At 35.7% G+C, this 26048-nt stretch overlaps 1 long non-coding RNA gene across 1 annotated transcript in view; it reads right to left on the bottom strand.

Moving 5' to 3' along the window:
* LOC137226636 (uncharacterized) overlaps positions 1–16778 on the bottom strand; it is a 58473-nt gene extending 41695 nt beyond the window's left edge. The window contains exons 1-2 of the long non-coding RNA XR_010944437.1: positions 16562–16778; positions 12649–12792 (exon numbers count right to left, since the gene is read on the bottom strand). This is a non-coding gene — a long non-coding RNA (uncharacterized lncRNA). The remainder of the gene's footprint in view (positions 1–12648; positions 12793–16561) is intronic.
* Positions 16779–26048: the final 9270 nt, after the last annotated feature.

Consider the following 26048-nt stretch of genomic DNA (forward strand, 5'->3'; position numbering starts at 1 on the left):
TGTTTAAGAAGAAGTCCTAAAGAAATTACACTGAAAATATGTATAACTGTTTTTTTCCCCTATGGAGCGTCTCAAAGGACCTATAATCCAGATAGATTGAGATGTACTGCTATAGAAGATAGATTACTATGATTGTAATAATAAAACTCCATTTTTTTTTTTTTTCGGTATGCGGGCCTCTCACCGTTGTGGCCCCTCCCGTTGCGGAGCACAGGCTCCGGACGCGCAGGCTCAGCGGCCATGGCTCACGGTCTAAGCCGCTCCGCGGCATGTGGGATCTTCCCGGACCGGGACACGAACCCGTGTCCCCTGCATCGGCAGGCGGACTCCCAACCACTGCGCCACCAGGAAAGCCCTAAAACTCCATTTTTAATAGCATGCTTACATTGAGTATTACATATAATTATGCAAATGACAGGTATATCACACAGCCTCAATAAGTGCTATTTATTATTAAGCTTGACCTTAAAACTGAATAGAATTTTCATATTGGATAACAGTGATGGAGGGAAGATGTAATGGTTAGAGGTGTTAAAGTAATCAGAGCTCAAAATAAAAACTCAAGAAGCTTGAAAATACAAGGTGTGTCCAGAAAATACATTAAGTCTATCGAAATATTCTTATGCCTCTACTGATATATCATCCATTCACGGAGGGCATATCAAGTTTTTATTTAAAATGTAATTTGCATCAAATTATTTAAAATGTAATGGCATAAGTTAGACCCTGTGGATACAAACTCAAGTCATATTTCATGCTCTCAAGGAGTTTGCAGTTTAGTGAGATTTAGGGAAATAGCAAGAGAATGAAATTGCAGCAAATGAGCCCACAAGTTCTGCTAAGAAGTCAGGAGGGCAGGAACTTTGACATTCTCCCTAGACTGTCATCCCTGGCAGTCCCAAATGAGCATTTCAAACCTTAGTGAAAAAAAATATCATTGATCAGCCTTTAAATGTAATCATTCAATTCATTGTTGTTTTAGTTTTATACAAGAAAAGTTATGAACTAGGAAAGTAAGAATAGTCTATTAGCATTTCCTGTATTTTAACAGTTTCTGTTCCTTCCTTTTTTTTTCCCCCAAAGTTTTGATTTGGCTGAAACACTTACATGAAACCCACCTCTAAGGGAAGTGTAGAACATCTGAATCACATTCTGAAGTCAGGCCATTTTGTATTATTAACCAAAATTTCAGAAACAGAGATCTGATTGAAATAAAAAGGTGTTTATTTGGGGTATGTTAGGATGGCAGCTCAGGAGACATAGGTTCAAGAAGTTCTTAAATCGTGTTCTACCTGACTACAAAATGAAGGAGGCTTACAAAGGCAAAAAACTGCAAGGCCACAATTAGTTACCTGAGTTTTTTATACATATATACCACATCTTCTTTATCCATTCCTCTATTGATGGACGCTTAGGTTGCTTCCCTATCTTGGCAATTGTAAATAATGCTGTTATGAACATTGGGGTGCACGTATTTTTTCAAATTAGTGTTTTTGTTTTTTTCGGCTATATACTCAGGAGTAGAATTGCTGGGTCATATGGTAATTTTACTTAGTTTTTTGAGGAACCTCCATACTGTTTTCCACAGTGACTGCATTAATTTACATTCCCACCAACAGAGTAGAAGGATTTCCTTTTCTCCACATCCTCAGCATTTGTTATTTGTGGTCTTTTTGATGATAGCCATTCTGACAGGTATGAGGTAATATCTAATTGTGTGTGTTTTTTTTGTTTTGTTTTGGGTTTTTTTTTGCAGTACGCGAGCCTCTCACTGTTGTGGCCTCTCCCGTTGCGGAGCACAGGCTCCGGACGCGCAGGCTCAGCGGTCATGGCTCACGGGCCCAGCCGCTCCGCGGCATGTGGGATCTTCCCGGACCGGAACACGAACCCGTGTCCCCTGCATCGGCAGGTGGACTCTCAACCACTGCGCCACCAGGGAAGCCCCCTCATTTCGATTTTGATTTACATTTCTCTGATGATTAATGATACTGAACATCTTTTCATGTGGCTGTTGGCCATCTGTATGTCTTCTTTGAAAAAATGTCTATTCAGTCTTCTGCCTATTTTTTAATTGGGTTGTTTGTTTTTTTGATGCTGAGTTGTATGAGCTGTTAATGTATTTTGGATACTAACCCCTTATTGGTCATATCATTTGCAAATATTTTTCCCATTCAGTAGGTTGCCTTTTGGTTTTGTCAATGGTTTTGCTGTGCAAAAGCTTTTAAGTTTAATTAAGTCCCCTTTGTTTATTTTTGCTTTTATTTCCTTTGCTTTAGGAGACAGATCACAAAAAAATTTGCTATGATTTATGTCAAGGGTGATCTGCCATGTTTTCCTCTAGGAGTTTTATGGTTTCCTGTCTTACATTTAGGTCTTTAATCCATTTTAAGTTTATTTTGTATATGGTGTTAGAAAATGTTCTAATTTCCTTCTGTTACATTGTAGCTGTCCTGTTTTCCCAGCACCATCTATTGAAGAGACTGCAGGTGTTGTTTTAAAAAACAGCTGGTATCCTTGGGTTTCGTATAGTTCACAGAAACTTCAAGTTCTCGGTGGTGCAGGGACATGTCTGAAACCAGGTCCTCAATGGTTGCTCAACTCCATTTTTGTATGTCCTATGACTACTTCATTACAATTCCAGTCTGTTGTCAGTATTGATGAGGAGTCAGAAATACTTGATGCCGAAAGTATAACATAGTGCAATTCTCACCCAATTTTCAGGAGTTTGTTATATTTATCTCTATGTATATGTGTGTTTCTCACTCCTCTTCTAGCTGTGGCAATACTTTGAGAGAGTAAAAGCCCCAACTTTTTTTTTTTTTTTTTTTTTTTTTTTTGCGGTGCATGGGCCTCTCACTGTTGTGGCCTCTCCCATTGCGGAGCACAGGCTCCGGACGCGCAGGCTCAGTGGCCATGGCTCACGGGCCCAGCCGCTCCGCGGCAAGCGGGATCCTCCCGGACCGGGGCATGAACCCGTGTCCCCTGCATCGGCAGGCGGACTCCCAACCACTGCGCCACCAGGGAAGCCCCAAAGCCCTAACTTTTTCAGCATTCCTGGTCTCTCTGTGGAATCTACTGCAGACAAGATTTCTTTTTATGTTGTGTGCAGAGTTGAAACTGCAAGTCCCAGTGGTACGTAACTGTTCCAGTCTCCAGGACTTCTGCTACTGCTTTCATCTCTCTTTTCTTCATGTCTCCAGGCTTAGTCATGTTATACCTATTTTAGTAATGCAAACTTGCCTTGTGCTTTGCTTTTTTTTTTTGGTATTTTGTCTTTGATCTTTGGTCTAAGATATTCCTTATAACATATCATGCCTATACTCTGAATGCTTTAATACCATTGGGATTAATCATTTTTCAGATTAGGGCTAACTTGTTCAACACACAGAATGCTGCAACATCTCATTCAGCTGGTTCTTCTAAATTTGACCCAAGGCAATTCTTTTATTATCAGTGTGTCTGTTTTTAAGGAAGTTCTTTCTGTTTGAAATAGGGGATAATTATTTGGGGTTAATTATTGAGTAATTGGTTTTAATCGTATCTTACATAAATATTCCAGGTGTTTTTCCAAGTTGTTCAAAAATGGTAAAACCTATTGGTTTACTTAAATATCCTATTTTCTCTAATTTTTAAATTGTTATATATGCCAAACAAATTTGTACTTATTGAAAAACAAAACAAATACATCAATTATAGGGAAAATAGGAGTGCTTTTAAATTTTATATTAAAGTTTACCTTTCGTAGATGGTTTTAAAAATATACACATTTATCTATTTTCTACTATCTTAAATTATGCCCCTATGAATTTTTTTTTTCTGCTTAAACCTTCCCAGCTTTATTATGAGTTGGTTGTTAATTTCTCTGCTACACTCAAAGGTATGTCTTTATTTTTCTGTAAATATTTAAAAAATGAGTGAACATTGAATTATGAAAGTTTTATTATGTTTAATTCTGGAAATCACACTTTTTTGGTTTTATAATAGTTGATCAAATTATGCCAAAACACATTCAAGTGAAATTTCAGCTATATGTGTCTACTGATTCCTGGGGTAAAAGATAGTAAGTTTAAAGATATTGATTCCATTTGATATTATTTATTCTCTAATAATTGTAAAAAAAATTCTAGCTTTCTATAAAACCTTATATTTGGAATTTATTTTCTTAAAATATAGATTTTCAAATATTACACTATTGAGAAGATCCATTGAGATAAGTCAAAAAGCAGTGCATTTCATCTGGTTCCTAAAGGAACAAATATTTTTAAAGTATCACCAAGCTTCTGTCATGTGCTATTAGAAAAAGGAAGGGCATCAAATGTTACAAATTCTTTGATATGTAGATTTGTGATAGTTTAACACCAATATAAAGAGTCTAATCTCTCCACTTCTCTCTTTCCCTCACAATGTTGCTATGTTTCTTAATCACAGATCAGATCACAGCATTCCCTTGCTATGTAGTTACTAAGCAAATGGCTCATACTTTAGTAACATTTGAATCACACTAACATCAAAAAAAAACAAAAAAACAAAAACTACCAAGAAATTCTTCAGTCTGAACCAAGGTTGGTATGATAATATAAATTTGAACTGCTAGCCCTGAAGACAACCTCAATTTTTAAAAACTAAATTCTATTTCTCTGCCCAACAACATGGTGGTATAATTCTATCTATTCAACAAATAATTACTGATTATATACTGTGTGGTATTGAATATGTGAGGTACTGAAGATTAATATACACATAAGATCTAGCTTTGCATGAAAAATTCTTTCAGCCTGCTAAGAGGGACAGCCCAATGGACAGTTAGCACACTCTGTGAGATGTTCTATATGGTAGACTACTGCCTAGGAAGTCATGAGAAAAAAAAAAAAAATTGGAGGGAAGGAGCACACTTACTCTGCAGTGTATAAAGGAATCTTCAGAGAAATGATGTCAGGAGTGAGAGTACATGAGGTGGATGGGACTGGAAACAGCATTCCAGAGCAATGTAACTTCATCTGCCAATCTATTGAGCTATAAGAAGGACCTGGCACCCACATGTTGTACACTGTTTGCCATGCTGGGCAAAGAGCTCATTTCAGTGATGCTGGAGATGAAGCAGAAGAGAGAAGCTGAGATGGAACAATGGAGAGTTTTCCACACCACTCTAAGGTTAACGAACTCTTTTTTTCTCAAGTTTTTCAAGTTCATTAGCATACACAACAATTTTATTCCTAATGTGAAATAATTTATTGTAAGTAAGATGTCTGGTCTTCTTAATTTTTGTCAAGGTGGTGATATCGGTAACATATCTGAAGTCATCTAATATATTTTAGCTAATTTACTTTATTTAGAAAAGAAAGCTATACAAATACATATACATAACTGCTCTCTATAGGAAAATCCTGGGAGTATCATATATTTTTCATGTCCTCTTCTCCGGGGATCTGACTTTACCTTTATCTGACATCGATATTGAGTACTCTTCTTAGTTACCAGAGGCCCAAGAAATCCTTTGTATGATCCATATGTAACATCTGGAACTCTAAGGCTTTTTCTTCAACTTCAATGTACTATTAGAAATTTCAAATCCCCTCATAAAACTGAAATTAGGACAATAAGGAACAAATATTATCTCAGAAATATAATTAATGAATCAGATACATAGAGTTGACATGGCATCTACTTTCAATAGGAACGGAGATGTAGAATGAAAACTTCCTTCCTTAGGATGCTAAGCAGCTAATAATATATACTAAATATAGGAGATCTGTGATGCCTAGTGAAGAGTAAAAAAAATCTTGGCCTAATAATTCATTTTCTTATTACCAGGTGAAAGATTGATATTCAAGGAACTTACATGAGTGGAAGAGGAACACATATGGATAAAAGAGGAAGTTTTAAGCATATTTTAAATGTAACACAGAGGGACCTTGATAAGAACTGCAGAAAACTGCACCTGGCAAGCAGCAATTGGAAAGAAGGTGTTTTGTTTTGAGTAATGATTTCTGGCCAGTTCTCAAACCAAAGAGTTAAAAACAGCCGTGTCTACACATAGTTACAGCAGCCACATATTAGAGGATCATTTTTAGTTATTCATGGCTTCATGATGAGAGTGGGTGGTAAGCCTGCCTGGCCGGTGATAACCTATACTCTATGGAGGCTTTTAGAAGGATGCTCTTTGTTACAGTTTAGTGATTTCAAATGTGCCAATTGTAATTACAGAGGAGACTCTACCATTTTAAGGCCTGGTAAGCTTTATATGACAGGGGATAAGCCAAAATTAAAATTAAATTATACCCGCTTAAAGAAAAAAATGGAACCATGTTCTTTTCACATTCTACATCTATAATTTAGCATGCAAGTTCAGATATGCCCGGCAATGGATTTCTTATTCTCGGTTACCTTGTGGGTACAATAGCATGGTTAAAACCAACTCAAAATTTATAACTGTAATGTCTGTCTTGCAATACTTTAATTCTACTGAAATGATAAGTAATCATTATAGCTGGAATTCTTAATTGAGAAAGGTGGGACGGTTCCCTAAAACCAGAAAAACAGGAGAAAAATTTTGGACTTTTCCAGAAGAAACATTAATTCCAGTGATAAGTGGACAATCTCAATATTTTTATTAGTGTAATGGAGTACACAGAGACAAGGAAATAATCTTTGAAACTGGTGAGTACAACCTCATATAGTTATCCAAGCTGCATGGTAGAAATATTCCAGCAGAGTTTTACCACTAATTTTTTGAGCATTTCCAAAGCTGAATGGACTTAGAATTATTCAATAAGAATATGTCCCAAATCAATTAGTTTTAGGTTAATGTTTAATTTAGGTTAATGTCTAATGTTAGTAAGATCACATACTATAAGCCCTAAACATATGAGTTACGTGATTTAACAAAAACAAAACCCATTTCCACTGTTGTCCTGAATCAGTGAGGACAAAATAAAACATATGTAACTTTTATATTCACATTATTAGAATACTTACTTACTTGCCAGATAGCAATACCTTACAAAAGAGTCATTTCTCAAGTTATTTCTGGGACTTTTCTCAAGATATAGATCTTTGAATAGATTCCTTTATTCTGGCCCTCTTTTGCTGTTTGTGCCAATGCCAACCCTCATGCCATGACCACTGTCCTGGACAGATCTGTCCTCAGCTGACTAGCACCACCTGTGTTCTTACTTTTGCCTCAGGACTCAGAGTTGTCATCTGAGCTGCTGCTATCCACTGCCACTCTATAATTACGCTGCTATGCCTAGACTAGCTCCACATCGATATAATAATAGCAGCTTACTGTTTCTTCTTCCAGCCCCACTCCAGGTACACTTCAGGTTTTTCAAGTCTCAGAGCCTAAGTTAATACATTAAAACCCCAGAGACAGGTAGAAATCCCTCCCTCTATCATATCCGTCTCATTGTTCTCTCCAGAATTAACTAGTTCATAGAGTGTTTGACTATGGAATCATTGAACCCCTTAACAAGGAAAAAAGAGTATGTGCCTCATCCATTGATATTCAATCTCATCCTCTAGCCCAAAGGAGACTCTTAAAATATAAATAAAGTAGCTGCTATGAACGTTTGCATGAGGATATTTTTTCCTTTTTTTTTTTTTTTTTTTTTTTGTGGACATATGTTTTCATTTCTCAGGAGTAATTACTAGGTAGGCAACTCAGTAATTTTATTCTTAGGTGTTTACCCAAGAGAAATGAAAACATATGTTTGTAGACAGACTTCTATATGAATACTCATGAAAGTTTTATTCATCATAGTAAAAAACAAACCAAAAAAACTGGAAACAATACAATATCTCTTGACAAGAGAATGGATTTTGAAAAATGTAGTCCATTCATACAGTAGAAATCAACTCAGAAATAAAAATGAACAAACTTTTGAAATTGCATTAACATACATGAATCTCTCCAGCATCATATTGAGTACAAAAAGCTAGACACAAGAGAATGTGCAATGTATGGTTCCATTTCCGTGAAATTCTAGAACAGGCAAAATAAAGTTACGGTGGTATAAATCAGATCAATGATAGCCTGGGGTGGGGAAGTGAAGGTGCGAGAATCAACTGCAAAGATAGAAATGCTACCTTTTGACTGGGTTGGGGTCACTTAAATCTGTGAATTTTATCGTAGGTGAATTATTTCTCAATAAAGTTGGTTTAAGATCCAGGAAATATATCTTCTCAAGGTCTGAGTCACTCAGTTATTATCCTACTACTCCTATCTTTAATAGCTCTTTACCGAAAGCATTTTCATATGCATATTCTCATTTGATTTTATAACTACACCCATCTCCTATATATTAAATAGGGCAGACAATACTACCCTATTTTGCATGCTTTTGTATATTTTGAAACATGACTGACTTGCCTGGACTTGGCTTCTTTTCCCAGCTCAAAGTCATTGTACCTACTAATGCAATATACAATAACTCATGTTTACTAATAGAGAACAGAGTTCAAAAAAGTTTCTTTGTGATAGCCAATAGAAAAAAGAGGAAAAGTGGAAAAGACTTTGCCTTCTTTACCCTTTTCCCTGCATTTATAATGATAAGCTAATTTTGACTTGTGGTAACTTATCATTTTGAAGCTTGACTTGAGTTAGAAGGTGATATATCCTTGATTTATGCAGATAGTATCTAACCTCTATATCACATAATAACTTACGACATTCCCTAATTATACCTCTTCATCTTCTTACCATCTGGTCATTTCCCCACAGAGTAAATTTTCTAAAGCTATTTCCAAAAATACATTTTTTTTAATGTTTTGAAATGCTTCACAAATCATCTTTATTCTTTCCACTTGGTATTTTTAGCCTTATCTCAATGTTGCCACTGTTGAATTGCAAAGGTTTTCCATTAGGAATGGTACTAACTTTAAAATGATGTCCCTGAAATAACAGCACAGAAGTATTATTTATTTTCTCTTTTGGCAAGGAAAATATACTGCAACAACTTTATAAACTTCTTCAGCAAAGTCAGCCAAGAACCACTTACAACATATGCTGTATGCACAAGGACGGTACTTTGGCTTGAATCTTAACTAATTGTGCGTTACAGCAAATAAAACTTTAAAAGTGTGTTCAAAGGTAAGTATGCCATAAAACTTGCATTCATTTCATAAAATCCATCATAAACAAATTTCCCAGTGTCACTGAAATGATCACTGCTCCCATTGTCACTAGGTTTAGTCTTTTTAACAAAGACATTGAAATTAGACCGAGGAAAGGAAATCAGATTATTTTGGCTAATCTTTTCGTTGATAAAAGCATATGTGCCCAATCGCACACAATCTCTTCTATTTTAATTTAGGCAAAGGTTTTTTGTTTGTTTATATAGCTTATATATCCAAAATATTGCACCAGATTAATTTTGTTCCCCAAGGATAATTAATGAGTGATATTTTCCTTAATCTCCACATACTCAGTAAAAGTTTTACCCAAAATATTATCCTATTAAAAAAAATCATACACTTTTTAAAACATACGTAACATGACACTGGCCATATCCTGAAACTCAGAAATATTTGTGACCAGAGAAAAGACTCATAATGGGGCTACTTAAATTGAAAAACTATGCTTCTGAAAGTAATAAGTAATATTTGCTTAAGAGAACTTCACATTGTTTTCAGAGAGTGTCTATGTCTATTAGTTAACATTTTTTTGCAGTGATCTTAGTAAATAGGATAATGGGGAAATACCTAGTACATTAACTCTCCCAGTTTATAATTCTGTATCATTGAGAAGATGCTTTCAATGAAATTTTCTTTCATGTAAATCCGATAATGGTTCTTCTTAAACTGGCAAAATATGAAATAATTTGGGAACAGTTTTCAGTAATTAATAGAAAAAAAACCCAGGAATCTGACTTTGTACATGCAGCCACAGTTCAACTATATTGTTTAGAATAATGTGAGTTCCTCTCTTCCTCTTAGTCCTTCATTTTAGACATCTCTTGCCCCCCTACTTTAAGATATCCTTCCAGGTACAGAGACAACTGTTGTAACCATTTGCTTTTATCCCCTCATCTGACTCCCTCAGTTTCGTGTGCTTAATGTTCTCCATCTGAGTAGCACTTCAGAGGAGCTGATTCTGGACAGAAGGAAATTAGGAGACCCACCATTCTCAGAAAGTCCTTGAGTTGGTATCAAGTTGTTTCTAGTGTCCTGTGCCTAGGTCCTGACCTCAAATAGCTTGCAATTAGCCTGGGATCTTTCACTTTTTTTTGCTTCTTTTCTTAGCCAACTTTTTTTGTCTGAGTACCAGAAACATGGTTATCCACACTACAGTTTGTGCCATGGACCACTATTTCAGCTGACTTCTTAGACCTGCCCTTCATTGCCCAGTTTTAAAAAATTAGCCTGTGACTTCCCTTTTCTCTCCTTTATGCTGCCCACATGCTTGCTTCTCTTATCTTGAGAAACTCCTGCCATTTCTATGTGTCTGAACTTAGGCCTTGGTCCCCCTTTCTGTCCCTCAAATCCCTAGCAGTCCTGTCCTGGTGCCTCCCAAGTCCCAGCTTGACAAAATCTGTATATTGCTCTAGTGAAGACAATTTAAGTTGTAGGGAGGGTTGGCATGAAAAAGAATTGAGGATGTTTGGATCTGGGAAGGGGGAAGGGTAAGCTGGGACAAAGTGAGAGGGTGGCATGGACATATATACACTACCAAACGTAAAATAGATAGCTAGTGGGAAGCAGCCGCATAGCACAGGGAGATCAGCTCGGTGCTTTGTGACCACCTAGAGGGGTGGGACAGGGTGGGTGGGAGGGAGACGCAAGAGGGAGGGGATATGGGGATATATGTATACATATATCTGATTCACTTTGTTATACAGCAGAAACTAACACAACAATGTAAAGCAATTATACTCCAATAAAGATGTTTAAAAAAAAATTGCAGAATAGGAGCCAAATGTAACACAATATTCTTTATTAGTGGAGTTTTAATTTAAGACAAGAAAAAAATAAAAGAAAAAAGAGAGAGTAATTCAGTTAACACTGAACTGACTGTATATTAAGCAGGTTTTGTAAATGAAATCCAGCCCAGCTTCCTAATTGTGTTGTACAGTTTTTGTCTGATTTTGTTCTTTTAGTTTATGTAGTTCTAAATAATGACAATATAGTCATCCTGTAGCTATAATTTTAGTGTATTTGTTCTTCTGGAGTGGATATTTATATTTAACATAATATCACAGAATCAACTGAAATGTATCCTGAAGAAATGAGTGCTGAGAGACGGCTAATTTAAAAAAAAGAAAAAGATTATTTGGCCAAAAGCATTTGGAGTTATGATTCATATACCCCTACTCTTTTGGGGGTGTTTACAATGCATGTTATTATATTAAGATCCTGCAGTTTAAAAATTATATTTGTTTAAACCATTATGTCTCAAAATTACTTGGGAAATTTTGGAAGGGAACAACCCTATTCTCCTCTTTTGTGGGAGTGTATAATTGTTATTATACTGTTCTACATATTAAACTTTGGAATAACCATCCCTAGATCTAAGTTGATTTCCTGTCTATGTTATCACTAATTCTGGAAGTGGGTAGAAATGGTCTCTGAGTACTATGTTTCAAGAACTTTGACTGCTTATCTTACGCATTCTGCTTAGTACTCAACTTCCAACTCGGTGACTACCAATTTTGTTGAACCCCTATAGCTTGGTAATAGTAGAAACAGCCTGTGTGTTGGATCCAAATAAAGATAGATCTATTTCTTGATTTCTCTGTTTACTATCTTTGTAGCCTTAGGTAACTTCATTAAACTCTGAGTCTCAGATTTCTCATCTGGAAAACAGTCTTAATGGACTTACCTTCTTGTCCGGCAGAGACTTAAATGAGATAAGATACATTAAGTACACAGCCCAGTTTCTAGAACATAACATTCAATAAATGCTAGCAGTTGCTGAGAGCCCTTTCTGAAAGTCATTGCTCTGTATAGTATTCATTTAAAATTCTTTCTGAGCACGTCATAGAATTGAAAATCATAGATTCAGACTTGTGCTATATGTGAGGAAATGAACACATGGTTTTTAAATGTCCTTTTGTGATATAATAGATTTACCTAAAAGCTTAGTTAAAATTTCAGTTAAATTTAATACTCAGAAGAGAGAATGCCTATATTAGATAATGTTATTTAATATAATTCTTATTGATAAAGGTACATCAACATTTCTTTTCATCTACTTTTGAGTCAAAACATCAAGGAACACTTGGGAGAAAGCTTACATACACTTTCAGAATATTTTATTTTTATGATTTTGTTATTTCATATTAGATTTGAGGGATCATTAAGCTTTAAAATTGAAATTATTCTAATATTAATTTTGAATATATTTGATCTTGCATTTTATATGGTACTCTGTTTCCTTCAGACATGTCTAGCCTCCTATTTGATTAAAAATATAAAAATATAAAATACGTATATATATTCAAAATAAGAGAACACTTTTCACATGTTTTGAGAGAAAATGAATACTGAAACTTAAAGAACTGAGTGAGTTTTAAAAAATGGAAAGCCCCATTCAGAACATAACATATATAAATAGAAAGAGGTAGGTAGCATATTGATTTCAAACATGTCTTTTAAAGATTCACATATCCTGAGGCCTGATATTCAGATCCTCCTTTGGAACTGAGACCTTACCTGACAACTCACAGCCCAGTCCGTCTTCAGGAATTTCCTGCAGCCAAAGGAGGCTGCCTCTTCCACAGTGACATGCTCTTTCCAGGGCAACCAGCATCCCAAGACAGTTCTTATGAGGGTTTCAAAAGGCCCAGGCCCATATATCTGAAAAAGATAAAAATTCTAATTTGAAAAGATGTATGCACCCCAATGTTCATAGCAGCACTATTTACAATAGTCAAGATATGAAAGCAATCTAAATGTTCATTGACAGATGAATGGATAAAGAAGGTGTGGCACATATATACAGTGGAGTATTACACAGCCATAAAAAAGAATAAAATAATGCCATTTGCAGCAACATTGGTGGACCTAGACATTCTCATACTAAGTGAAGTAAATCAGAGAAAGACAAATATCATACAATATCATTTATATCTTAAAAAATGATACAAATGAACTTATTTACAAAGTGGAAATAAACACAGACATAGAAAACAATTTATGGTTTCCAAAGGAGAAAGACTGTGGGTGGGATAAATTAGGAATTTGGGATTAACAGATACACACTACTACATATAAAGTAAACAAGGACCTACTGTATAGCACAGGGAACTATATTTAATATCTTGTAATAACCTATAATGGAAAAGAATCTGAAAAAAAAGAATCTGAAAATATATATATATATATAACTGAATCACTTTGCTGTACCCCTGAAACATTGTAAATTGACTATACTTTAATTAAAAACATAAATGCCCAGACCCCCTGGTGTCAAAAATGACAAATCTGGGGGTTTCCCTGGTGGCGCAGTGGTTGAGAGTCCGCCTGCCGATGCAGGGGACATGGGTTCGTGCCCCGGTCCCGGAAGACCCCACGTGCCGCGGAGCGGCTGGGCCTGTGAGCCATGGCCGCTGAGCCTGCGTGTCCGGAGCCTGTGCTCCGCAACGGGAGAGGCCACAACAGTGAGAGGCCCACGTACTGAAAAAAAAAAAAAAAAAAAAAAAAAAAAAGACAAATCTGAAGAGTGCTACAGCTCCGGAGCCCCCTGAATGACTGATTGAGGCCTCTGTTGCTACTGTCCGTCCAGTCTTCCTACCCCTTCCTCACATGAGGGGCATGAGGAAACACCTCCTATTAAACTTCTTGCTTGCAAACCTGATTTTCAGTCTGTTTCCCTAAGGAAACCCACTGACACAAATTCCAAAAGAAGTTGTGACAAATGATTCAGTCACAACTCAACATTTGTCTCCACAAGCCTCTATTTTGTTTGTTTTTTAAGTGAATAGTGAGGTAGAAAAAGCTATACCAATAGGAAATGGAAGATTCATGACAGAAATAATTGTGTGTAATCATGTAAAGTAATGCATTTCTAATAGGAAACATTTCTGAAAGCTCTACTATTCCCAACAATTTTTAAATGTTGGTAAGTACAGACAGTTAAGTCAATTACATCTTTTCATATTTATTCAGGTGAAACTGATATATGAAGGTCTCCCATTGCCCATTACCCTTTCATCGTTCCTGGAAATCACACACAAAGTCACTCTTTGTAATATGCTCTCAAGCATAGTAAACATAGTAGTCCAATAGTTTTCATTAGTTTATTGTCAGGAGGTGATTTGGATTAACACTCTATCTAAATAGCAACACCAGTGACATGTAAGTACTGATTCCATTGAAAGCAATGCACTGCATAATAAAAAGTATGGATGTACTTTAGTAGTGGAGAAAGAATTGCATTTGGTTCCTGGACAACCAACCAGAGCAAGAAAGAATAACAACGGAAAAGAATGACAAGGACAATAAAGGGATACTTCACTGCATTATCAGCTAGATATATTCTATTCCTAAAAGACGTTTAAGCCTGCATGTTTACCTGAAGAAAAAAATATAAGCCCATAACTTAAACAAAGAGAAGAACAACCCTTATGGATTATGAGTTTAGTGCCAAGTGTTTAACATGGAAACAAAACCTTGGGAGTAAAGATTCAGACCCAGCTCTTAAGTCATGTGTAACCTCATGAAATCTAACATGAATTTTTTTCCTGGGGGTTTGATCTAATTATTTGCAGCCTCTTAGGCTCAGACTCCTCTATGATTTGAAAGCAACTTCAGATTATATACTTGGATACTCATATTACTAGTGTCTATAAACTGTTAAGAATTCTAAAAAGAAGATTCTGAAGATTATAGTAAATAAGTGCTTATACTATAAGAAAAATAAACAGTGCCCTTGTTCTTAAGAAAAACTTACCTGAGTTGGTAGATACTGTGTTCCCAGGACAGACAGAAACACATTAAATCCTAGTTTCTCCATCTATTTGCTCTGTGATCTTGGAAGTCCCTTAGCAGATCAGAAATGTGACTTTCTCAAATGGGGATGATAAATTACCCACCTCATAGAATACTTACAATAATTGAGTAAGATTTGGTATGCAAAGTGTTTAGTACAGAGTTTGAAAGGTAGATTAACAGTTCACCAAATGTTAATTATTTATTTGAGCTCTTCCAATAATTGAAATTTATTATTAATCTTACCTTAACACTTAAGTCTAACACTTTTCCCATAATTTTGATTTATTTTAATCAAAATCAATCATTGGAAAATTAGTATTATATTTTAAATATATTTGTATAATGTATAATTATGGTTTCAATACATAATTAAACATATGTAAATATTACAAATAAATTTTTTTAATCCTTATTTTTCTCCATAGGGCTCTGTAAATATTATTAAGATGATAAATTATATAATTTTGCAGTTCTTTCTCATCTAATCTGGGCATTGTGTAGCACCAGTTAGAATTTAATTACTCAGATATATTCTAGAACTGATTTTCAACTGCCATGTTATGATTTTGGTCTCTTGAAATCTTTTTAGAGCCTCATATAGAATACAAATATATTGGAATTGAGTGGCAGGTGTGCAAGGTCTCATCTACCAAAAAAAAAATAATAATACTGTTCTCTTTTATTCCAAAGCATAAGCAGTTGAAATCATTATCTCAATTTGAAAGATTGAGGCCAAATCAAAATACATGTAAAACAATCTTTACATCAGCATTATTTATAATAACTAAAATGTCCATCAATATTAACCACATATAGCATGGCATAGAATAATAGGAATTATTATGGAAAGTCTTACATCAATGAAAGTGAATGAACTACACTTATGTGTAACAACTTTGATATATCTCACTAATATAATGTTAATTTAAAAAGCTTGATCAGGGCTTCCCTGGTGGCGCAGTGGTTGAGAGTCCGCCTGCCGATGCAGGGGACACGGGTTCGTGCCCCGGTCTGGGAAGACCCCACATGCTGCGGAGCGGCTGGGCCCGTGAGCCATGGCCGCTGAGCCTGCGCGTCCGGAGCCTGTGCTCCGCAACGGGAGAGGCCACAACAGTGAGAGGTCCGCGCACCGCAAAAAAAAAAAAAAAAAAAAAAAAAAAAGCTTGATCAGAATGTGCACATACAGTATGATTTCATTTACATACATTTCAGATGTAGGCAAAAGTAGTCAATGGTAAAAGACATGTAGAAGGATGTCATCCATGGTGTAAACAATGACTGTAAAACACATTTAATCATGGTAAGTTATTAATGAGTAATGGGATGTACAACTGTCAGGAATGGAATAGAATACATTTCTTCTCTTTAGTTTCTAATTTATTTTTTAAATCAACTTTCTAAACTACAGGATTGCCTTTGCTTTTAGCAGCAAATGATGAAGAACATTTAACAAGCTGATTATAAAAGAAATATAACCCAATACATTAGCCCCATTGATCCAAAGCTGTCCTGTTCTAAAGATCTATTACATCCCATCAATCTGAATCGCAGCATCATATGTGTTCAGAATAATGCAAGTCAGAGTCACTTAAATTCTCCTTATTTTATTCCCCTGTAAACCAAATATCAATACCTTGGAAAGGTGATGCCGGTATCCAAATTAAATGACGACCTCTGGTTTGTCATGTGGACCTGTTTATAATCTTCTCCAGTCTCAATTAGCAGAATAAGGAAGGAAAGATACATTTAATTAGCTTATTGATTCATTCATCACCTAATGTTGAAACATATAGTGATTTGTTTTTCCAAATCTGATCTCAGCAACCACAGCCAGAACTGTCAAGCTCCCAGCTGTACTCACATTCTCTGCCACAATCTAAATTGTACACTCATGCATGTTACCTTCCCCCCACCTCTCTTTTATTATGTGTTTCACAGTGTGTAGTGTCGCTAAAACAAGCTCTTTAATTATACATTGCCAAAAGAGTCATCTACTGTTAAATGATTCCTGGGCTGCAGACAGAAAAACTGTGGGTCCTGCAAGGTTCTGAAGTTTCCATTATGTGTACAGACCCCAAGAGCAGCCGTTAACAAATCTGTTGCTGGTTTTGTGCAAAAAGGAGCCAGGCTGAGCTCCTGCTGTAGTTTTGGTCAGAGAAAGCAATTTGCATTTTGACAGGCTTACTGGGCAAGAGAAAAGACAGTACAGGTATAATAATAGCTCAACGTGAAACATTTAGACCAACGTATTACTAATATTGAAAGTATGATTAAATAGTGGGCAGTGATCAGAGAGAAATTTATCTTGGGAGAACAGTAATATTAAAGCTATTATTGATCAATTGAATAATAATGAATGCATTATTCTTAAGTATTTTTAAGAGATAGGAATGATTTAATATACTACTAGCCTGTTTAACATAAATCTAACTTGATCGAATAAAATAAGACAAATTGGGTATCAATGTGTATTAATTCTGTCTTTAAGAAAACTAAAAATATTTTAATTCTTTGTTCTATTATTGTATTATAAGATATTTATCTATATTGGACCTGACTATCCCACATAATTTTAAATTATAATAAATTATCTATTTATACAAGATTATATAACTTTTCTTGGTGACCAAAATACCTACACTTGCATTTTAGTCTCCACTCTATTTTTTTTTCAAACCTTAAATACAGTGATTTAGAATAGAGCATGAGCCTTGCTGGAGTTAAATGTTAAGTCTACATTAACTGGCAATATTATCGTAGCTAAATTAATTTTACTTTAAGTTCTTCACTGGGTAGTAGAGATAATAATAACTTCAACATTATTTATATCAACCATAGATCTCAACATAAAATCATTTACATTTATAAAGTCTTACTAAGAAAACTATTTTCTAACTGTGGTAAAATCAGTTAAGCCAGGGATGTGAGGCAGGCCAAAGATCAAGACATATAACAAATGGGTCTAGAGATGGTTAATCCAGACAAATGAGGATCAGGTTGGGATGAATCCATCTGAGGCAGACATATGCCTGATGAGACATTTTCTTTTCTCCACCAAGCAAATTTTGGACCAGGCAGGTAGACTGAACAAGTAAAGAGGAAAAATCCCAAATAGCTAAGCCATAGAAACTATCCTAATACATACAAATACAGAAATATTTCTAAAAACTTTGATTAGTATAAAGAATCACAATGTTTTACCTTTCCTTATCTTTACTGCCAGATTACTTGAAAGTTCTATAAAATGGCCTTCCTTTATATTTTCTACTTCTATTCACTAGTTTCTCAACTCTTTACATCTAATTCCTTTCTCCACTGCTCTGTGAAGATTTCTGTCTTAAAGACCATGGACAGACTTCTAACTGCTACCTCCATAAGCTGTTTCTAAGTGATCACCTTTGGCATTATTTACTCGTACTTTTATTAATGAAATGCTGTTCCCTCGTCGACTCAGTGGCATCATTTTCGTCTTTTTTTTTTGGTTTTGCTTCTATGTCATACATTTGTGCCTCCAGTAGGTTTTAAATTACCTTTTAATTAGCTGAAGCAGATTATATTTCAATGTACTTGTAAGACTTTTCACTTTGTAATTTTTATGGACTCATCTCTAAAAACACTTTCTCTCACATTACATGCTTCAGACTTAACTGAGCTTGTTTCATTTGCCTGTACATCACATTTCTGTGAGCCATCCTCTCTAAGGGGCTCTTAGTACTTTCCTTCTAAATAATACTCAGCAAGATGACCTTAAAGTTTCCTTAGTTCAGCTTGGCTAAACTTTAAACAGGCTTCCTCCCGCCTCTAAGTCCCTGATCTCCCTCCCACATGGTCCTTTACAGAATCCAAATGGCCTAACCACAGAAGTCCATTACTTCCTTTTCCTTAAAGCATTTACTTTAGAAAATTGGTAATCGAAAATTCTTTCTCTGCCCCTTTGAGGAATAAATGTTTTTAAAAGACTTTTACCAGTTTTATATCACAGGACAGTTTTTCTCAAGGACCTGGGAGCCATCTCTTGGAAATGTAATCACCAAGGAAGATAGCACCTCTATCTTCCAGTCTCTGTGGGAGGTGGGAGCCTCACTTCAGTGGGAGCCTTGCTCCAAATTGTAATATTACCTCCTGTTATAAAGGTGCAAGAAAATTTACTCTTCATCTGGGTAAGGCTGATTAGCAAATATAGATGTCCTAGGATCTCTCACCCCAACCTTATGGAAATGACCCCTGAGAGAGACTTAGTTTTCATTAAGAGAAACAACTTCAGACCAAAGCAACCCTGATAAAAGGAAACTATGATAGGGCGGAGGTCGGTAGGATAAACATCCTCATCATGCTCTCCTCTCTCCCTAATTTGCCTGCCAATACTCAGTGGAAAGTCAAACATTAAAAAAGACTAACCATGAGGTCATATGGGCCACTGAGCAAGGTAAGCTGGTTGACTCAATCTATCCGCTCATCGCGACAACAAACATTTTTATGTGACAGCCATTATGTTAGATAAAAAGATGCAACACAACACTGTATTAAGAACCACATTGCAATTGCTATTACAGAAACATTTCTAAATGCTGGCGAATTCCAGGAAATAAAGTTCGATAGGTAGTGAAATTTTTACTACCATTGAGTTGGGTCTTACCGATAAATGATATTGGTAAAATGATGATGGATAGGTAGATTAGAGAGAGAGAGAGATGATAGATAGAACATCACTATAGAAACCAAGAAAGGAGAGTGTTTACAATAGTGCCACTCAACAGTGTCCTAAATGTGGAAGACATAATCAAAACTGAAAATCGCCCTTTGACTGTGAGAATAGTATTATTGATCTTCACAAGATTTGCAGGTGGAAAACTACAAAAGGCTGTGATTTTACTCAAAGCTGAAGGAATCTAAACCGTATTACATGAACTTTTTTCAAAATAATTTATGATTAAAATGAAGAATTAGCTTCAGTTGAACTGCATTGTTTCTCATTTTATCCTTTTTTTGTTGTTGTTGGAGGAGAAGATTTTATTAGTGGATTCTATCCCTACTGCCTTCCAAACCTTGCCTTTCTCATCAGAGAAAAGATTAAACCATTATTCTACAAACAACACATGAGCTATTCTAATTTGATAGTACCATGCCTACATAAATGTGGAGCCATGGGGCTTCCCTAGTGGCGCAGTGGTTGGGAGTCCACCTGCCGATGTGGGGGACACGGGTTCGTGCCCCGGTCTGGGAGGATCCCACCTGCCGCGGAGCGGCTGGGCCTGGGAGCCATGGTCGCTGAGCCAGCGCGTCCGGATCCTATGTTCCGCAACGGGAGAGGCCACAGCAGTGAGAGGCCCGCATACCGAAAAAAAAAAAAAATGTGGAGCCATGGCTACATAAATTCTAAATGTGATCGCATTTCCGAAGAACTCAGAAGTAAACTTAGTATTTTTAATATGTCAGATCATTCAACAAGGTATTTTTCTCTCTTTTATTTTCTGATTTTAAGTTACAAGTCTTCAGTGAAATTGTCAACTACAATCTATTAATTATAAACTGCTTTTTCACTGAAAATCATTTTAGAGAAATTTCCAGATAGTATTTCAAATTATTAATTATGGGATTGATTATAAGTACTATGAGAAAGACATTTTATACCTTAGTATATTAAAATTTTATTCTGGAAAATGATATCTGATCCTACTCATAAGAATTGCTAGAGAGAATAAGTCAAGAGTTAATATGAAGGAAACAATATCAGCCTATAAGAGAAGAACGAGGCAATGCCATAAATCTAGGTAGAAAGATAGTTTCAAATAAAGGAGCAATCAACAAATGAAAGTCTAGATAGTTCATACTGAGAATACAACTGTTAGTGACAAAGATAATAAAAAGATATATCAACCTAAAAATTATGTAAACATACGCTTATTTCCCCACGTTTTGGGAGTTCATTGTGTGTTAAGACTTCTACAACTCTAGCCATAAATATTCATTGAATTCTTATCATGTGTCAGTATATATGTGTAGAATTTAATATGTTTAAAGTCATTCACTAGTAAGTGCGTAATACAGGATTTTTTCCTAGGTAGCCCATAGGTACTACTGTGCAGCATTTCACTTTGTAATATTATTGCATATATCTTTTCTCCACTCTAAAATCTAGCCTCCCTAAGGCACAAATTTATTTTTTTTGCCTATGCATTTTTTTTTACTAGCACAGCAACTAACAATGGATGAATAAATTGGAATCTATGTATAAAGATTATAGCACCATAAACAAGGCACCATGATATATGGTAGCAGTTTACATGAAATTATACTGGAAAGGCCTAGAAGTCAATCACTGACTTCATAAAAACTCTGACACACTGAGCAACTACTAAGGGACTGACCAAGTGTATGCATGAGCTAGAGAATATCTTAAATTGAGATTGACAGATTTGGTTTCAAGCCGCTCTAGGGAAATATTAATCAGAGACAGAAAACCAAGATTGAGGAAAAAATGTTAGATATACAGAGCTGAAAGATGGATACATAGGTAGATGATAGATAGATAGATAGATAGATTGATTGATTGATTGATTGATTGATTGATATAGAGAAATCTAGAGAAAGATGAGAGAGGTATCAGTAGTCAAAAACAAACTCTGGGAACCCAGAGTCAGCTGACATAAGATAAAAACAGCCAAGATGGAGTCATGAATTTGTTAGGTTATGTAGGTCATTATACAATGCCAATAAGCACAGGCTCTAGGAAAGCAAAAAAGTTTTGCTTCCGTAATCTCTTCTGCAGTTAGGGCCATGTGTAGGTGGTCCTTTCTGTGAGTAGAAGGTGAATCTAACCAGAGTCAAAAACAAGAGTAAGAGTTTTTATTTTCTCTTTGTGGCAGTAGATACATCTAGGACTGTAAGAAGACATCTCTTACATGGAAATTTATTTTTTTTAACATCTTTATTGGAGTATAATTTCTTTACAATGGTGTGTTAGTTTCTGCTTTATAACAAAGTAAATCAGCTATACATATACATATATCCCCATATCTGTTCCCTCTTGTGTCTCCCTACCACCCTCCCTATCCCGCCACTCTAGGTGGTCACAAAGCACCGAGCTGATCTCCCTGTGCTATGCCACTGCTTCCCACTCGCTATCTATTTTATATTTGGTAGTATATATAAGTCCATGCCACTCTCTCACTTCATCCCAGCTTACCCTTCCTCCTCTCCTCCCCTTGTCCTCAAGTCCATTCTCTACGGCTGCATCTTTATTCTCGTCCTGCACCTAGGTTCTTCAGAATAATTTTTTTTTTTTAGATTCCATATATATGTGTTAGCATACGGTATTTGTTTTTCTCTTTCTCACTAAATTCACTCTGTATGACAGATTCTAGGTCCATCCACCTCACTACAAATAACTCAATTTTGTTTCTTTTTATGGCTGAGTAATATTCCATTGTATATATGTGTCACATATTCTTTATCCATTCATCTGTCGATGGACACTTAGGTTGCTTCCATGTCCTGGGGATTGTAAACAGTGTTGCAATGAACATTGTGGTACATGACTTTTTTTGAATTATGGTTTTCTCAGGGTATATGCCCAAGTAGTGGGATTGCTGGGTCATATGGTAGTTCTATTTTTAGTTTTTTAAGGAACTGCCATACTGTTCTCCATAGTGGCTGTATCAATTTACATTCCCACCAACAGTGCAAGAGGGTTCCCTTTCCTCCACACTTCCTCCAGCACTTACTGTTTGTAGATTTTTTGATGATGGCCATTCTGACTGGTGTGAGGTGATACAACATTGTAGTTTTGCTTTGCATTTCTCTAATGATTAGTGATGTTAAGCATTCTTTCATGTGTTTGTTGGCTATCTGTATATCTTCTTTGGAGAAATGTCTATTTAGGGCTTCAGCCCATTTTGGGATTGGGTTGTTTGTTCTTTTCATGTTGAGCTGCATGAACTGCTTGTATATTTTGGAGATTAATCCTTTGTCAGTTGCTTCATTTGCAAACATTTTCTCCTATTGTGAGGGTTGTCTTTTCATCTTGCTTATGGTTTCCTTTGCTGTGCAAAAGCTTTTAAGTTTCATTAGGTCCCATTTGTTTATTTTTGTTTTTATTTCCATTTCTCTAGGAGGTGGGTCAAAAAGGATCTTGCTGTGATTTATGTCATAGAGTGTTCTCCCTTTGTTTTCCTCTAAGAGTTTTATAGTGTCTGACCTTACATTTAGGTCTTTAATCAATTTTGAGTTTATTTTTGTGTATGGTGTTAGGGAGTGTTCTAATAACATTCTTTTACATGTAGCTGTCCAGTTTTCCCAGCACTACTTATTGAAGAGGCTGTCTTTTCTCCATTTTATATGTTTGCCTCCTTTATCAAAACTGAGGTGACCACATGTATGTGGGTTTATCTCTGGGCTTTCAATCCTGTTCCATTGATCTATATGTCTGTTTTTGTGCCAGTACCATACCCTCTTGATTACTGTAGGTTTGTAGTATAGTCTGAGGTCTGGGAGCCTGATTCCTCCAGCTCTGTTTTTCTTTCTCAAGATTGCTTTTGTTATTCGGGGTCTTTTGTGTTTCCATACAAATTGAACTTTTTTGTTCTAGTACTGTGAAAAATGCCATCGGTATTTTGATAGGGATTGCATTGAACCTGTAGTTTGTTTTGGGTAGTAGAGTTATTTTCACAATATTGATTCTTCCAATCCAAGAACATGGTATATCTCTCCATTTGTTTGTATCATCTTTAATTTCTTTCATCAGTGTCTTATAGTTTTTTGCATACAGGTCTTTTGTCTCCTTAAATAGGTTTATTCCTAGATATTTTATTCATTTTTTTGTAGTGGTAAATGGGAGTGTTTCCTTAAATTCTCTTTCAGATATTTCACCATTAGTGTATAGGAATGCAAGAGATTTATGTGTATTAATTTTGTATCCTGCTACTTTACCAAATTCATTGATTAACTCTAGTAGTTTGCTGGTGGCATCTTTAGGATTCTCTAGGTATAGTATCATGTCATCTGCAAACAGTGACAGCTTTACTTCTTGTTTTCTGATTTGGATTCCTTTTGTTCCTTTTTCTTCTCTGATTGCTTGGCTAAAACTTCCAAAACTATGGTGAATAATAGTGGTGAGAGTGGGCAACCTTGTCTTGTTCCTAATCTTAGTGGAAATGGTTTCAGTTTTTCACTGTTGAGAACCATGTTGGCTGTGGGTTTGTCATATATGGCCTTTATTATGCTGAGGAAAGTTCCCTCTATGCCTACTTTCTGCAGGGTTTTTGTCATAAATGGGTGTTGAATTTTGTCGAAAGATTTCTCTGCATCTATTGAGGTGGTCATATGGTTTTTCTCCTTCAATTTGTTAATATGGTGTATCACGTTGATTGATTTGCGTATATTGAAGAATCCTTGCATTCCTGGAATAAACCCCACTTGATCATGGTGTATGATCCGTTTAATGTGCTGTTGGATTCTGTTTGCTAGTATTTTGTTGAGGATTTTTGCATCTATGTTCATCAGTGATATTGGCTTGTAGTTTTCTTTCTTTGTGACATCCTTGTCTGGTTTTGGTATCAGGGTGATGGTGGCCTCGTAGAATGAGTTTGGGAGTGTTCCTCCCTCTGCTATATTTTGGAAGAGTTTGAGAAGGATAAGTGTTAGCTCTTCTCTAAATGTTGGATAGAATTCACCTGTGAAGCCATCTGGTCCTGGGCCTCTGTTTGTTGGAAGATATTTAATCACAGTTTCAATTTCAGTGCTGGTGACTGGTCTGTTTATATTTTCTATTTCCTTCTGGTGCAGTCTCAGAAGGTTGTGCTTTTTAAGAATGTATCCATTTCTTCCAGGTTGTCCAATTTTTTTGGCATATAGCTGTTTGTAGTAATCTCTCATGATCCTTTGTGTTTCTGCAATGTCAGTTGTTACTTCTCCTTTTCATTTCTTATTCTATTGAATTGAGTATTCTTCCTTTTTTCTTGATGAGTGTGGCTAATTGTTTATCAATTTTGTTTACCTTCTCAAATAACCAGCTTTTAGTTTTATTGATATTTGCTATTGTTTTCTTCATTTCTTTTTCATTTATTTGTGATCTGAACCTTATGATTCTTTCTTTCTGCTAACTTTCAGGGGTTTTCTGTTCTTCATTCTCTAATTGCTTTACATGTAAGTTTAGGTTGTTTATTTGAGATATTTCTTGAGATAGAATTGTATTGCTATAAACTTCCCTCTTAGAACTGCTGTTGCTGCATCCTATAGGTTTTGGGTCATCATGTTTTATCGTCATTTGTTTCTAGGAATTTTTTGATTTCCTCTTTGATTGCTTCAGTGATCTCTTGGCTATTAAGTAGTGTATTTTTTACCATCAATGTGTTTTTATTTTTTACATATTTTTTCCCATAATTGATATCTAGTCACATAGTGTGGGGTTGGAAAACATACTTGATATGACTTCAATTTTCTTAAATTTACCAAGGCTTGACTTGTGACCCAAGATATGATGTGTCCTGGAGAATGTTCCATGAGCACTTGAGAAGAATGTGTATTCTGCTGTTTTTGCATGGAATGTCCTATAAATATCAATTAAGTCCATCTTGTTTAATATATAATTTAAAGCTTGTGTTTTCTTATTTATTTTCATTTTGGATGATCTGTCCATTGGTGAAAGTGGGGTGTTAAAGTTCCCTACTATGATGATGTTACTGTTTATTTCCCCTTTTATGGCTGTTAGCATTTGCCTTATGTATTGAGGTGTTCCTATGCTGGGTGCATAAATATTTAGAATTGTTATATCTTCTTTTTGGATTGAACCCTTGATCATTATGTAGTGTCCTTCTTCTTCTCTTGTAATAGTCTTTATTTTAAACTCTATTTTGTCTGATATGAGAATTGCTGCTCCAGCTTTCTTTTGATTTCCATGCATGGGATATCTTTTTCCATCCCCTCATTTTTAGTCTGTATGTGTCCCTAGCTCTGAAGTGGGTCTCCTGTAGACAGCATATATATGGGTCTTGCTTTTTGTATCCATTCATCCAGTCTATGTCTTTTAGTTTGAGCATTTAATCCATTCACATTTAAGATAATTATCAAGATGTAAGTTCCTATTACCTTTTACTTAACTGTTTTGGGCTTGTTATTGTAGG

The sequence above is a fragment of the Pseudorca crassidens genome, chromosome 6, assembly GCF_039906515.1.
Source record: "Pseudorca crassidens isolate mPseCra1 chromosome 6, mPseCra1.hap1, whole genome shotgun sequence".
Taxonomy (NCBI): Eukaryota; Metazoa; Chordata; class Mammalia; order Artiodactyla; family Delphinidae; genus Pseudorca; species Pseudorca crassidens.